The sequence below is a fragment of the Epargyreus clarus genome, unplaced genomic scaffold, assembly GCF_041222505.1.
Source record: "Epargyreus clarus isolate Ecla_fem2 unplaced genomic scaffold, WU_Ecla_fem_2.2 ptg000014l, whole genome shotgun sequence".
Classification (NCBI taxonomy): Eukaryota; Metazoa; Arthropoda; class Insecta; order Lepidoptera; family Hesperiidae; genus Epargyreus; species Epargyreus clarus.
Window position 1 is genome coordinate 13432467 of NW_027332222.1, and position 15241 is coordinate 13447707.

Consider the following 15241-nt stretch of genomic DNA (forward strand, 5'->3'; position numbering starts at 1 on the left):
TTTTTTTAAGTTAATAAATTCGATGCCAGTGTAATAGTTGTTGTAACAGTTTATTATTAACAGTTGTTACGAAGCAAAACATCTTCTAAATACATTTGAATACATATATCGGTATTAAAATACAGTTGCAGGAATTGGAATACATAATTCCAATGAGTCCCGAGGAAAATAGGTAGGTATTTGTTTACGGTTTAGTTAGTTGTATAAACAAAACAAATATACCGACTTCAAACATTATGTTAGCGTTAGTTTATTAAGTGCAAAGTGATTCCGTTGAAATAATTATATGATTTTTATCAGATGGAAATATTTAAGTAATAAACATCATTAAAATTTCTGAAGCGACTTATAAACTTATTGAATTTCAGTTGAACAATGAAAAAGTACTCCTATATTATTGTAATAAGTTATGTTATGTTAATTTTATTCTTATAAGGGGTAGTCAACTACCACTCTCTCACATACAAATGACGTGTTTGTGACGCCTACGTATATTAAATGAGCATGCTTTCAATGGAATGCCGAATTCGTGAAGTGTGTTAGGAGATTGGGCCATCGCCAAGCGGTCTCGTAGCTAAGTCTTGATTGATAGCGCAAGCAGTATGTAGGTCTCGTGTAATCGTTTACTTAATGTACAAGTTAATTTTCTGGGAAATCATACGTTAATATATGGAAGAATAACGTTCAAATTTATTTAAATTATCCACGAAAAGACTTTAAAGTTTAGGTTTAAATTAAAATCAAGAAGTACATACTTATGTATACAAGTATACTTTTTTGTAACAGTAGTTAATAATAACTTTAACCACTGAAAATAATTGTAATTAAATTATGTCTTGTGTTATTATGTCAAACTCACATATGTCGTTTTTAACACCGGCTCGAAACTTATATGGAGAGGTATTCCTAGCTTCTCTGTTTATTGTCAAAGTGCATTGGCTAACGATCTTGATGTAAGTGCAGAAACGAGCGAAGTCGACAATCGATAGGTAAGGTTTGTTGTTGTGTGGGCGGGCTGGTGGCGGTGCACGCGGCTGCAGGCCGAAGACAGAAGTCTGAAGGCGCGGTGCGGCCGTGGTGGTGAGTGCGGGCGTGCGCGCGCACGCGGCGCGGCGGGCGCGGGCGGTGCGCGGGCCAGTGGCGTGCAGCGCGCGCCGCGGACGCCCGCACCGGCCGCACCGCAGTGTCGAGCAGGAGCCCGCCATGCCCGGCCCGCGCCTCTCCCGCGCAGCCTGACAGCATGGCCCACCCGACCGCCACCACCACACGCAGCCACGCTCTGACCACGGTACGATACGTGCACGCAATTTGAGTTCGGTCGTTGCTCGTAGAGATCCTGGCTCCCGGCGTCTCCTCCTGTCAGTGATAGTGTTTCAACGTCAGTGACGGTCGGTCAGCGCAGAGGTACCGTCTCGATTCGATCGTCCGCAGACCGAAAGGAGTAGGCTCCAGCGGTCGCTGCGTGGTCCGCTAGATGGCGCTGCGCGTCGCTCCTGCGGCGAGCGCTCTCCGCCCGCGCCCGCCCCGCCGACATCGCCTTTTGTTTAACGCTGTTCCCGTTCGTGTATATAAAATAATAATTGGCCGGCGACGGTGGTGAGTAGGGCCGCGCGGCGCCGAGCCGTCGCTGACGTCAGCGGAGCCCGGGCTCGCGCCGAGCAGCGCTCCCGGCTTCCCCGACCTTCCGCCGCCGCCGTCTACCGCTCGTCCGACATACGACACTGACACGTCAGGCTCAGACCTTACAACTAATCCTCCGCCCTCTCGCGAACTTCGTAATCGTTGTGCCAAAGCCGTTGGGTTAACCAAAATTCTTGTGACACTATATATACTTATAGTTTTTTAAAAATACCCACGTTCGAGCCATTTAAAACGAACGGCTCCTGGGTAAAAAGAGACATTGTTACGACTTGACGAAGTGTGTAGGTTTCATTCATGTAACCTACAAGGGTTGGCGATTGATCTGCACCTAGCAACACTGGCCGCGGCGGCGGGCAACCGTCCTTGTAACTCGCCTATAGCTAAATGTACGGTGATCTTGAGGAAATGGAGATAATAGAAGCGCTATTTCGTCACGGATTCATTTAGTTAAAGGAGTGCGCTCGTGAGCGCCGCGCCGCGCCCATGCCCCTAAGTCTGGTGAGTGGTAGATTGTAAGGCTTCTTTAAGCGTGCCATTTTAACGTGAACTCCACGTAGGTGTTCCATCATCTGTTAAGTAAATAGCTCTGATATTTTATCATGAAAGTGGGACGCATTTGCATATTTATCAATAGTTTACGTGATTTCGTAAGGAGAGTATTATTTCGCACACCTACACTTTGATTTCGAATGTAGGTAGGAATTCATAAGTGAAGCTCGATGATGATGTCTCACAAAAAACTGTGAAATTTTTATATTTATCGTCAATCAAACATTATTACATAAACACCTTGTCATAATATTCGTTGTTGTGTAAAACGATATTCATAAAACTCTACCTACTCGTATCAATTCAATAAAACTGCCTGATTGACAAAATCTTAAAACATCAATCATCATATTCTAAAAATCGTCTCAAAATCTAACCACTCATCTATGAACTAACTTAAAATAAAAGACATGAGTCCACCTCAAAAAACATGCTAAAATATAGCTTTATTTGATAATACGCTAGATAATATAGTTATATTTGTATATAAGGAATAATATAAGATTGATACCAATATATAAAATATAAGATACCAATTTTACCTTTCAAGGGTGCTAATAACGAAACAAAAACTGTTTTAGTGTTACAAGTAAGTATACAACACAAATAATAATCACTTTTCACCAGGCGACCCATTTTCAGATTCCCAAAGATCCGACGAACTATTAACGTTTTTTTCCTCCAGTCTCAATCTTAATCTTCGTCTCCTCGACCAGCCACAAAATAGGTTTAAATACCATTTATGATTACAAAAATGTAATGTGTGTTAACATCGAAAATTAATTTTGTTGTTGTTTAAATTCCTATTTAAGTAAGTCGCCGGTCTTCTCATATTTTTATTTATGAAATAATTAGTTTGTCGCATAAAGAACTCTTATTATGCAAATTGTTAATTTCATAAACATTTATATGGTTACAAGGATTCAAAATTAATTTCAGAAAAATACATGTCAACTGCTGTATTTGAAACAACGTCGTTCAGGTACAGTCACGTCAAAGTCTTCATAAATAATATTCTAGATACCCCTATTTTCATAGCAACCCCCTATTAACTTGCCATTTTTGTACTTTCAACTTCGACAAGTTGTTTAGTAATAAATAAACAACAGTTCGAGATCAAACAAAATTCTGTCTCATATTTTACTCATAATAATTATGTTATACTTGTTATATCTTTATTCGACTCCCGCGCAAGGTCTATCGATTATTACCTTATCTTATTTTAACCGAAAGTTTTAGATCGAATAACTTTCTATATTAAATAGAACTATTTTTTATTAACCGAACAGATTTAAATTACTAATTATTTTCGTATAGCACAAGATATATTAATAATTATATTATATTAATTAATAAGAAGATATTGTTATATTATAAATCGTTATTGTCCAAGCAAAACACTTCATCAAGATATGAAAGTACCTAACTAGAACATACAGAAAATCTATTGGGCAGAGAGTACGGAATGTTATGCATATTTGCCCCCAAAAGATGTAAGCGATGATGTAATTGAACGCGTAAATCACTCCATTCATATCATAATATCGCTATTATGACATGAATGCCGTCCAGCCGAACTCAGATTTTAGCCCGCTCTGGAATTAGGACAAGATGCAACCTTTGAAATTGGGTCAGTTAAGTACGACATTGTCTGTCAAGACAACGCTGCGAATAATCATTTAGGCGCAATCGACTTTTTTGTATTGTCGCATTATCTTTGATTACAAAAGTTCTACTTCGGATGTTTTTGTCCAGGTATTGGATGCTTTGTTTTCGTTGTCATAGGCTCGTCATTTGCAGGTTCTGTTTAAACGAGATTTTTTCGAAACTCTAAAGGGATATTTTTTGTGGCTTCTGAAATGAAATGAACTTTTGTGTGCGGATGTTTCACGTCCATGTAGACAGGTGTAATACTTAAAACAATAAAATGATTTCGTTTTAATTACATCTATTAGGTACTTTACAATGAATGGTAAAATTGGTAATGTTATTGCAAGAGTTGATAAAATGTTGATTAGAAAGATATCAGGAATCTTACTCTATCATAACATCTGCAGGAATATCGGTAACAATTTTGATCTTTCTGAACATGTAAGATCAGTAATATGTCAGTATACATATTTAAATATACCTATAACAATATGATTAATATAAAATTTGATATGTGCGTCAGAACACTTAACTTTTGAATACTGCCATCGAAATTTCTATTTATATTCTAATCTCCCAATGTATCTTATCAGCAAAATAAAATTGTGTTTGCTTATTAACCACCGTATTTCGCAAAACCTTAGAAAACGTATCAGTCGTAATCAAAATGACCACTACATTTAGAAAATACTGAAAATCGTAGGGACACAAATTGGTAAACCGGTTTTACCAGTTTGCTGTAGGTACTCGGAGTACGTATAAACCTTAGCCGTTTTCAACGAAACATAAACACCTTCATTCCCCTTTTTCAGTGCCCTAGTTCGCCTCCGTTCATTCAGTATGTACGCGGCTTAACAATAGATAAAAGAAACTAGAATACTGAGTAAAATGTAGGTCGTAAGCACAACTTACCCTGAAAGACACACATTTGCATATTTTGAATTTGTGCCTCAAAGAAACATTGTTCTGGCATAGGCTTTTGCTGCGCCATAAGTGGAATGTCTTTCTCTCAATGTTTTATTCACTCTCATTTTCGTTGTGACCCGACGTACGTCCGACCATGTTTTCATCTCGAACTCATCACTTCCTAAGCGTTGATTTTACGCTTTTTGTAAAAATGCATATTGTTCTCCATTCGGAAATCTTCCGCTACTGTGCATAGTTTTCTCCCAGATTAAGAAAATATCATATGTAAAGTGGACCATATGTGGATTATTGTTGGATAATATTTTAGAGAACATCAGTGCGTACAGGTTATTTCACAATGTTTCACATTACAGTTTATTAAATTCTAATATGTACAATTTACAAATATTTGAGGTACCGAGGATTTGTTCTCCTACTTCCATTTTCTTAAAAAACATCTACATCTAGTAGGTACTTACTAAGTTCACACGCAGTTTGTCCAGAAAGTACCTTGAACCATTTCGAGCACTAACCCCTCCGTGTGATTGCAAGTGCCCGGATGTCACACGACATGTACATTGTACATACCTATACATGATATATGTGAATGAACGTAAGTAGGATGCCGGCTATCAATTTCAATAACGTTTGAACTATGCCTATGAATATATCGGCATATCATTGCATGTTATCAACACATCAACGCCCTTCAACAGCTGTGAATACGAAGTGGTTGCAATAGATTTAGGTATTATTGCTTGGTATAGATTTCTCATAATCGTGGAGATATATCTCTGATGGAGTCAAGTATTTTACTCTCAAATGGATTGGTATGTAACCAGGACCAATCTCTAGTGACCTGTAGAAAGTTCAATAAGCGTTTGATGTTTCACTTAATACTCGTGTATTGTGTATTGTTTTGCACACGTGCACAAATACAGTGTCGGTAAGACTTTTGAATTTATCACATTTGTAAATAGGAGAATAATATGAATTATTAATAAATCGTGAATAGACATCTGAATGCTATCTCTTAAATTACAAAATCCATGGAATTTATCTGTGTGCTTTAATTGAGATTATAATTATGATAGCAACAGCCATTCATGATATAGCTATCTTATGGGAATTCCTATACCAATCTCAGTTATTATATCTGTATAGATCAATGAGCTAGTCGTAGGCAGCAAATATGACGCTTTTCACATTCTACCCTCCCCTGACGGCTTCCATAACGAAGTCGTTTTTGCCTAGTTGCATAATCTGCTCGAGGTAAAGTTGCCCGCAACTTCGCGAGTCAGGTCAAACAACGTAACTGTGTCAGCAATGACAAGTGACCATTACTTCGGTTTTGTCAAATTGATTCCGAGTTTTATAAGTTTTTTTTCCCTTTTCACCGATAGTGGTAAAAATAATAAAATAATAGGTTAGCTAATGGAAAGTGGAACCATCGATTATGAACTTTGTCATAATCAGAGTACTCGTATATGTGTCGTGGGGTTTGAAAGACGAGCTAACTTTTTTTGCATTTTTCTTGTGACTGTACATGTCGCGTTGCGTGATATATACCTTTGGATTGATTTATTTAGCCACTTACCATCAGGTGGACTGCATGCTTGTCTTCTACTCCCATATTATAAAAAATAACAAAGATTAAATGTCAAATTTTAATGCTTTTACCCATGTTTTCTGTTACACGGAAAATGCTCTCCCATTCGCTAACATCCTTTGATGTACCTTGATTGTTAAAGCGTTTTGATGCACTACACCTAAAACACGGTCCATTCCGGCCTGAAAAGCGCACCACTCTAGAGATTAAACGGACAAAATGCAGGACGAATCCGTACATAGTGTTTCGATGAATTACTAGTCACGAACGTGGGGCGGTGTTTATTTTCTTTTGCTAGCAACTGACACGTTTAAAAATGCCTGCCAGTATTTTTTTCAGTTATGTAATTGTGAACGTGTGGACTTGGAGCCATATTTACTTCAAGTTTAATGAATAACTGAAAGAGTATTACTTTTGTACGATTTTTTTTATTGCAGGAGTAGTAAACGAGAATATATCATCTGATGGTAAGTGACAACTGTCGCCCATGGATAGCGCAGTCAACCCTAGATAGGATTGTAGTCTTACCTGAGCTTAGCCATATTATGAATTGCTACTCCTCAGAACTTCGTTGGAACTTCTTTTATTCCCTCATTGAACTCTAGAGATTAAACGGACAAAGTGCAGGACGAATCCATACATAGTGCGTCAATGATTTACTAGTCACGAACGTGGAGCGGTGTTTATTTTCTTTTGCTAGAAACTGACACATTTAAAAATGCCTGCCAGTATTTTTCCAGTTATGTAATTGTGAATGTGTGTACTTAGAGTGATGTTTACTTCAGGGCATGATGAAAATTACGTCAGATTTTTTATTTTAGAAGGAGCCAATGAACATACGGTCTACAGGATGGTAAATGGTAACTGTCGCCCATATACGAGTACACCCGCAATACCCCTAGGCCCTAGGTGTGACTGAAAAGGTCGCCCACAGATATGGCTCTTTTCTTGAGAACTAAGTAGAACGGCTTGTTTTATTCTCTCATACAGCATAGACTTACCTTAGCTATCCATTTACCAGTCAGCACGACGTAACAATTCATATTTTTTGAGGAATTTTATAAATAATATGAATAAATAATTTACATTTGTTTACTTTTGCTTAATATTAAGTATATTTCTGTAATTGTCTCAACCTCTATTAAAACAGCATTTAATTTAAGTGCATTCCGTTACACCTTAATTACATTATTATTTTATTTTGTATTCTCTTTTAAAATAATTCATCATTGTTCAGAAAAATATATCTCAATATTGCATCAACATTATTTTGTTTCGTACCACGATCTCCTTAAAATAGTTTTGTTTTATTACTGCCGAGTGATGTAAAAGAATGAGTAACTTGTCTATACCTTATCCAAGAGGAAACGAGACATTGCAACCAACAGAAATTGTCATATTTTGCTTAAAAAGTTAAATTTCCTGTAAAAAAAGAGTAAATAATTTCGTCTAACATCATACAAAACTGCTTATTATAATATTATAAATACAAACTTACTTTAACGAGGTCGTAGTACGAAATTGCAATGTATGATTACAATAATATTGTTTTAAGAGATGGTAGTAGACCCCCAGAGCGCTCTACACATTTAAGACCACGATTTCATTACTCCGTATTGTTGATCGCTTGTAACGCCTTTTGCCTTGCACTAGGTTGGCTTCTACTGAGTATACACACTCAGGGTTTTATGCGAACCCTAACCTGTTCATGTATTGAGTGCCTTGTTCTCGATAATGTACTGAAACTAGGCTGTTTCGACTGTAATTTTACATTATGTAACATATAAACTGTGGAGTTAAGCGTACGATTACTTCGAACGAATTTATACATTCTTATTGAACTTGATATGGTATCTGTATTTTATTCTGGTTGATTGACCAACTAAATTGCATTCAGCCCATTATTTACAAAAATAACTGAATGTGAATTTTACTAACAATTAAAAAAATAGCAATGTTGTTAGCAAAATGCCAATGTATCGAACATTGGTATAATTAGTTCAAAAAATCCAAAATGTCGGCATGTTTATTTACCTTACTAGTCTCTGTAATGGAAATACATAAACAAATGCATTTGTATATAAAATATTTATTGATACAAGTTATACTTTAATTGCATAAAGTAACGTACATGTTAAAAGTCTAAAACGTCTGTTACGAAACTGGTTCACTTATTAAAAATAAAACAAGCTTTAATCACTGCATATTTCGGCTCTACTTAAGTGCCAACTTATTCAGCACGATACATCGCCTTATCAGCTTTCAGTGCCTAACATCTCGACACGACACGGTTAAACAAATCAAAACAACCCTCTCGAAAACAACAAAAGGTGCATTTTCGAACAATGCAACCCTTCAACGGGGTCTTATGTTTTTGTTATATTTTTGTGTTGTTCCAGTTTTATATTTAGCGGTGCTTTTGATTTTAATTACCGCTGTTTGGTGCTGACTGGTGACTGGTTCGTTTCGAACTTAATTTTCGTTTCAATTGTTGTGACGTCTGTCGTCGAGTCGTTTTTATCAATTTGCTAGTTAGCTTTTTATATTCTACAACATACGAGTTGATATTTAGTACATCCAAATATAATTGAAGTAATTCAGCTTGAATTCGTTCGCCTTTTTATAATGGAGAAGTAATAATAAAATTAATGCATATGTAGTAAATCAAAAATAGCTTAACCTGATTTTAATTGATCATCTATGTGTTGTATTTTATCAGCTACGGTTTTAATTAGGTGACTTAGATTACCCCTTAAAAGTGTTTTAGTAGTAAAAGTAGTCTGAATTTTACTAACTTAAATATTGTTTTGCAATAGCATCACTTAATATTATTATGTGATCACGTCCTTTAACAATTTTTCAAAACCAAACTTATTTTAAACCTCCCACATGAGGCGAATTAGATTAGGCACTCAGAAAAAAGTATAATATGATCACCATTACTCTGCCAAGAGGGTTTTATGCATATACCCACATTAATAAAGTTATTTACATTAAAGTAGATAAACACACTAACGCTGGTTATTCATAATCAATCTATCCAGTTTCGGGTACCAAAAATCGACGTTCGATGTTACTAAAAATTGTGCAATTTTGATCTTAGACATACATTTGTATAGATCGAATATTGATAACGGGCTTAAACTGTATACAAGTAACGGTAAACAAATCAAAAACAATAACAAGTTTGTTTAATTCCGTCGCGCGTTTCGGCAACTGCATTTTCACTCTTCGATCGACACATGCAATCATTCCCGAGCCATTAATCCAGTTCAGATACTTGTAAACACATCTGCAATCCAATATGGGGGCGCTCGATTGCATAATCTGTTTACATGGATTAAGGATATTGGAGAATTTATGCAGATAAACTGGTATACGTGTTAAATGGGAGTGATATTACTGAACGGTAAACTTCAAAGAATAAATAAATACTACTCACTATAAATGTTGTAAACACTATTCTATTTTTATTATATTATCTGTGTTAACTCATCTTATGAACTTTTTGTCGTGATGAAGTCGTTTTTAACAAAATGTACGTCGTATTTTTGACAACATTTTGATGTCCAGTTTTATAAAATATACTCTTGAGTTACTGTTAGGTTTTGTTCAAAATTTAAGAATAATTTATATAACAGTAATTTTGTAACTATATATCCAACTATACATTTACTTCTTAAGTGCCAAAATATATTTATAACAACATTGTTGTAAAATCCAACTATTCATATTTGCTACACCCGAAAACACGTCCTAAACAGCACCAACTTAATTTTGTAGCTACTTAAATTACTTTTCGAGTGCAGTGATTAGCAACCAGTTATAACCGTTGATGAGATTTCCTTCAAGTTTCTCTTAAGATAGACGTTTAATACAACTCGCATTCATATTAGATCGTCTCTACATAAGCAATTTACGGAGGCTTTGATACAAATTCGAGTTGCGACTTAAGCGTGCGACCTACTTCGTGACATGTTTGTTTAAATATATAGAATGTACTGTATGTAAATATGTAGGTGTTGTACAATATCCTGGTTAGTACCAAGCTATAAAATTTTTTTCGTAGAGTATTTTTATTCCAAAATTTTTGAAGGTGGTAGAGCCCTTTGTGGTTCGACTTCGACGGCACCACCACCACACCTATTTCTACCTAATAACAGCAGTGTTAGGCGCTGCTGTGTTCCGTTTTGAATGGTGTGGTAAGGGAAACAGACTTTTCCGAGGCGTTCCAGCTTTGTCCCCAGACGTAGCGGCGCACCTGTGGGGCTCCAGGTAGGAATATTAAATCCTATCTGGGGTTGATTACAGATGTCCATGGGCGGCAGTAGCCACACACCATCAGGTGCTCGTCTGCTACTCCTATATTATAAAAAAATAAGGTAATCAATGTTATTAACCGACATCAAAACGAAGGAAGTTATAATAATATGTTGATCTTGAATTTTTTGTATTACATAATACATGTAATTAATATAAGAGGCGTTCTAACTTAGTCTTCAGGGTAGCTGATGTAGTTGCCAAGGCCTCTTATCTTAGTTAGAGTTGATTGCATATTATATTATACTTATTGTCAAAATCTAATTGATATTATTACATTGGAAAAGTACCTTGACACTTTCCTTTTGCATATTTTTTGTGTCACTGTCGCTTATATAACTCTGCAATCAACTCCATATACTCGTAGAACAGGAATTCTACCTGAAGATATCATCTCATCTCTCATGTGTAACGCAACTGGCATCCACACTCTACTACCGAAACGCAAGAAATGATATATGCTAGCAATAGGTATGAGGGTGGCTGTCTCTGTAGTTCCGGGATCAGAATAGGGCTACGGTATCCTCTGCCTGTCGTAAGAGGCGATTAAAAGGGGGCTTCCGGGGTTACGGGCGGCAAGAGTGGGAGGTCAAACCGCCCGGCTAGCGCCCCCGGGAAGGACGGCGGTATGTGTGGTCGCATATCGTCGTGCACACCAGAGGGTGTGGCGAGCGTCCCGGAGTCCTCTACGCAACGCCGAGGACGGCCACTAGGGGGTTTTAGTGCGATACGAGTCCCACATAATCCTGTGTCGCTCCCACGGCACCGGGTACCTTTTAAAGGTACCCGGTCCCGTGGTTTTTGTTAACGAAGGGGGAACCTTCGTTAACAAAAAAGGTATGAGGGTGGCACTTCCCAAGTTAAATCATACTGGTTTTACCACTTTTCAACTGCATATTATATGCACTAGCTCTACATTATTTTTCGTCCATAAATTGATTTATTATCATATTTCATTATCCAAACGCCATGATTGGGCCTAATTGAACATTTATGCAAGGTTTTATTGACTACCTAAATTAAGGCGACCTGTTGGTAATTTGTTTTCGAGAAAGCCATATTGTTTTGTTGCCTTACCCATTACATTGAATTATAACACACTTAATAACATTATGACATTTGTGACTTACATTATTTTTTATATTATTAGAGTAGCAGATGAGCATACAATTCTCTTGATGGTAAGTGGCTACTGCTACCCATGGACATCTGTAATCAACCCCAGATAGGATGTTCCTACCTAAGGTTGGTCACTGTGCACCGCTGCTTCCCTTGAGGTCTAAGCTGGAACGTCTGGGAAAAGTACGTCTTCCTTACACCCTTCAAACCAGTTCTGTTTACAGCAGCGTTTAACACTGCTGTTATGAGGCAGAAATAGATGTGGCGGTGGTGCCGCCGAAGTCAAATCACCAAGCGTTCTACCACCTTCAATGACCAAAAATGTTCGTTTGAGCAAAATCTCGTTATATAATGATGATAAACATTAATTAGAGATGATAAACATTTTCTTGTGAATAAAAACCAAGTTTCGCTACGATTTGCAGCCAAGCTACAGATTTTTGGGTAATATCCAATTATTAGGCGTTGAGTGGCACTCATTCCGTCAGCATAGGTTGTAGTTTTTTTGTTACCTCGAAGAGCATGGGAAAGCCTTTTCCAAGGCCAAGTGGTAGAAAACTGTTTTGATCTTCTATTTTATGCCATTTTAAATATAAAGCAAATGTTTTAATTTATGCAGTGTTCAACAAAGAGCTAATGAGCGTCAACAAAACGCTGGAAGCGTATCGCTTTCAAATATGTGAACGGTCACTAGAATAATAAGTAGGTACACGAAATATTTAGTTATACATTGGAAATAAAATGGACGGCTGAAATAGATTATTGCGGTTCATTTACATCCACACACAGTGAAGGTTAGATGCCGCAGCAGACAAAATAGTATTATTTTACACAACGTGTATTTTAACGTATTTATATAGACGATAACACAACCATGCAGAGATGGGCCGCGCCTGTCAACATTTTTAATAGAAAATGTCATTTTGTCTGTTACGGCGTGCGTCTGATACGCTCCGTGTCTGTACATGTAACTAAATAAATTCTTACTCGTATTTATTAATGAAAGAGTAAAAAAGGAAGGAACTAAAATAAAGGAATTGAAATTCATCGTTCTTTTTTTATAAATTAATGCAATAATGATATTTCTCAACCCTTGCGCTCCTTTTGTTGAAGTCGATAAATGATTTGCTTATTAAGGATTGTAATATTTCCTGAGTTATTTCCCTGAGTATGTATTCGGTATAAATGGGTTTTTCCCTATAATTAAATGGGAAACAGAAATGCAACCGCCAGTATGGATAAGTTTATTTTCCTCTAATGCCTGGAACATACATATGTAAAACCACGAAATAGTGTTGTATGTTTGTCAATTTCGGTAATTTTTGCACATGCACAGTCTTTTCAAAAATTGTCTATTTATTCGTGAAATTCTGTCCCCTTCGAATTAATCCCTGTCAGATATAATACACTTGTGCCAAAGTATTGCCTCGCACTTAAAAAACATTTTTTGTGATCTTGTTCAGCTGCTCCTAAAATGCCGTCTCTATCTCCTTAATCGATGCATAGCGTCATCCTTTCATGGATCTCTTTAGTGACACATCTCTCTTTACTGAAACATGAAAGTCACAGGGGGCCTGGGGAAAATGGTGGCTGCTGCATAATTGTTATGTTGTTTTTGGCCAAAAATTCGCGCACAAACAACGATGTGTGATTAGGCGCGTTATCATGGCGCAACAGCCAATTATTTATCCATAAATCCGGGCGAAAATTGCACAACGCGTGAAGATAATAATCCTTAGTGAACTGTTCTATCCTGTGGCAAGAGCACATGATGCACCACGCCCCTGCAATCGACGAAAATTGTAAGCAAAGCCTTCACATTTGATAGAACTTCGCGTGCTTTTTTCGTTCTTAGTTCGTGCAGCAGCTTCCGTAGGGATGAGTGAGCTTTGGTTTCCGTGTCATAACTATAAATCCATGATTCATCACTTGTTATGACTCTCTGGAGTAAATTTGGATTGTCGCGCACAGAGTTCAGCAATGTTAACGCGATGCTGTTTCTGGTTGAAGTTGAGCAATTTTGATACGAATTTCGCGCCGACACGTCTCATGCCCAAATCATTAGTAAAAAACGAATGGCTCGAGTCAATCGGTATGTTAAGGTCCTCGGCTATTTCTCTAAGGGTGATTCGACGATTGGCCAATACTATTTTCTTAACTTTACCAATGTTTTAGTCTGTTGTTGACGTGCTCGGGTGTCCAGTACGCTTTTCGTCGTTCACATCTTCTCGGCCCTCTGAGAAAAATTTTGACCACCGATAAATGTTCCTTCGAGCCAAGGTAGGTTCCCCATATGCCACAGACAATATTTGAAATGCGTCTGCGCAATTAAAATTATTTTTTACACAAAATTTGATGCAGATCCTTTGATTCATTTTTGGAATAGGCAAAAATCGAAGAAGAGCCGAAACACGTCCAAGCAAAACAGTTTAAAAAAATTAACGGAACATTCAAGATGGACGTACTCTTCGGTGTAAAGAGAGACATATGTATCTACATAACGCCATTAAAAATCGTAAATCGAATATACGTAACCTGCGGAATTTATAAAGTCGCGATACTTTTTGAACAGACCCATATCCCATATCAATTATTGGTTTCCTGCATTGAAACCTACGATGGAACACCGTGAATATCCCTGAGATTACCCTCGAAGTATAACAATATAGCAGAGGAAGTTTTCCTGGGAAGTATTAAAATACATAAGCCCATTATAATAAGTGCCTTGATTTCTTAGTAATGGCTATACCTAAAGAACAGATAAACACAACAAAGCATTAAAAAAGTATATAATTAAGCAAGTAACATCAGTGTTAACTTGTTCATTAATGCATACAAAAATATCAAATGGATCGTTGGCAGTTAATTACTCAGAAACAATTAAGATGTTGTCAGTGCAAACCGCGCCCACCCTCGATGTCCTATTAGCAAATTGAATTATAACAAGGTATGATAAGTACGGTCAGCATATACATTGTACGTGTACGATGGCGTGTAAGGACGCTCCCTCGCTACTTGATAGGGATCTGTCGGAATGATAGATGCAGTTTTTTGTGGCTACTTAGTCTAAAGAAGGTAACGAGAGACAGTGAGGTAATACATGAGCAACAGTTGATGTCACGACTGCTGTCAACGGTCGTTGTCGGTCGCTGGCAGCAGGCGGCGATATTTGACGAAAGTTGCTCACAACAGGCAGCAACAGTTGACAGTAGCTGACGACAGGCGGCGACAACGAGCGATTATCAACGATAGTCGTCAATAGCATCGTGTATATGATGTCGCTCACGGATTAGCTACGTTTGCCACATAAACGTCTCAACGTCTTATGTAGGAGTGAAACAATTAAATAATTGTGCTCGGGTATAATTGACTTCTGGCAATTCTTCTGTTTTTACTTCAGATGTACTGCATTCCTCTATGTAATTTCCATTGCAATTATATTATCAT

At 37.3% G+C, this 15241-nt stretch overlaps 1 protein-coding gene across 4 annotated transcripts in view; it reads left to right on the forward strand.

The window, feature by feature from the left end:
• The first annotated feature begins 1081 nt into the window (after positions 1-1081).
• The window catches only part of cac (calcium voltage-gated channel subunit cacophony), an 89853-nt gene continuing 75693 nt past the window's right edge, over positions 1082-15241 (forward strand). For all 4 annotated transcript variants that reach the window (XM_073079076.1, XM_073079075.1, XM_073079074.1 and 1 more), the window contains exon 1: positions 1082-1288. The gene's annotated coding sequence lies outside the window, so the exon portion shown is untranslated. The remainder of the gene's footprint in view (positions 1289-15241) is intronic.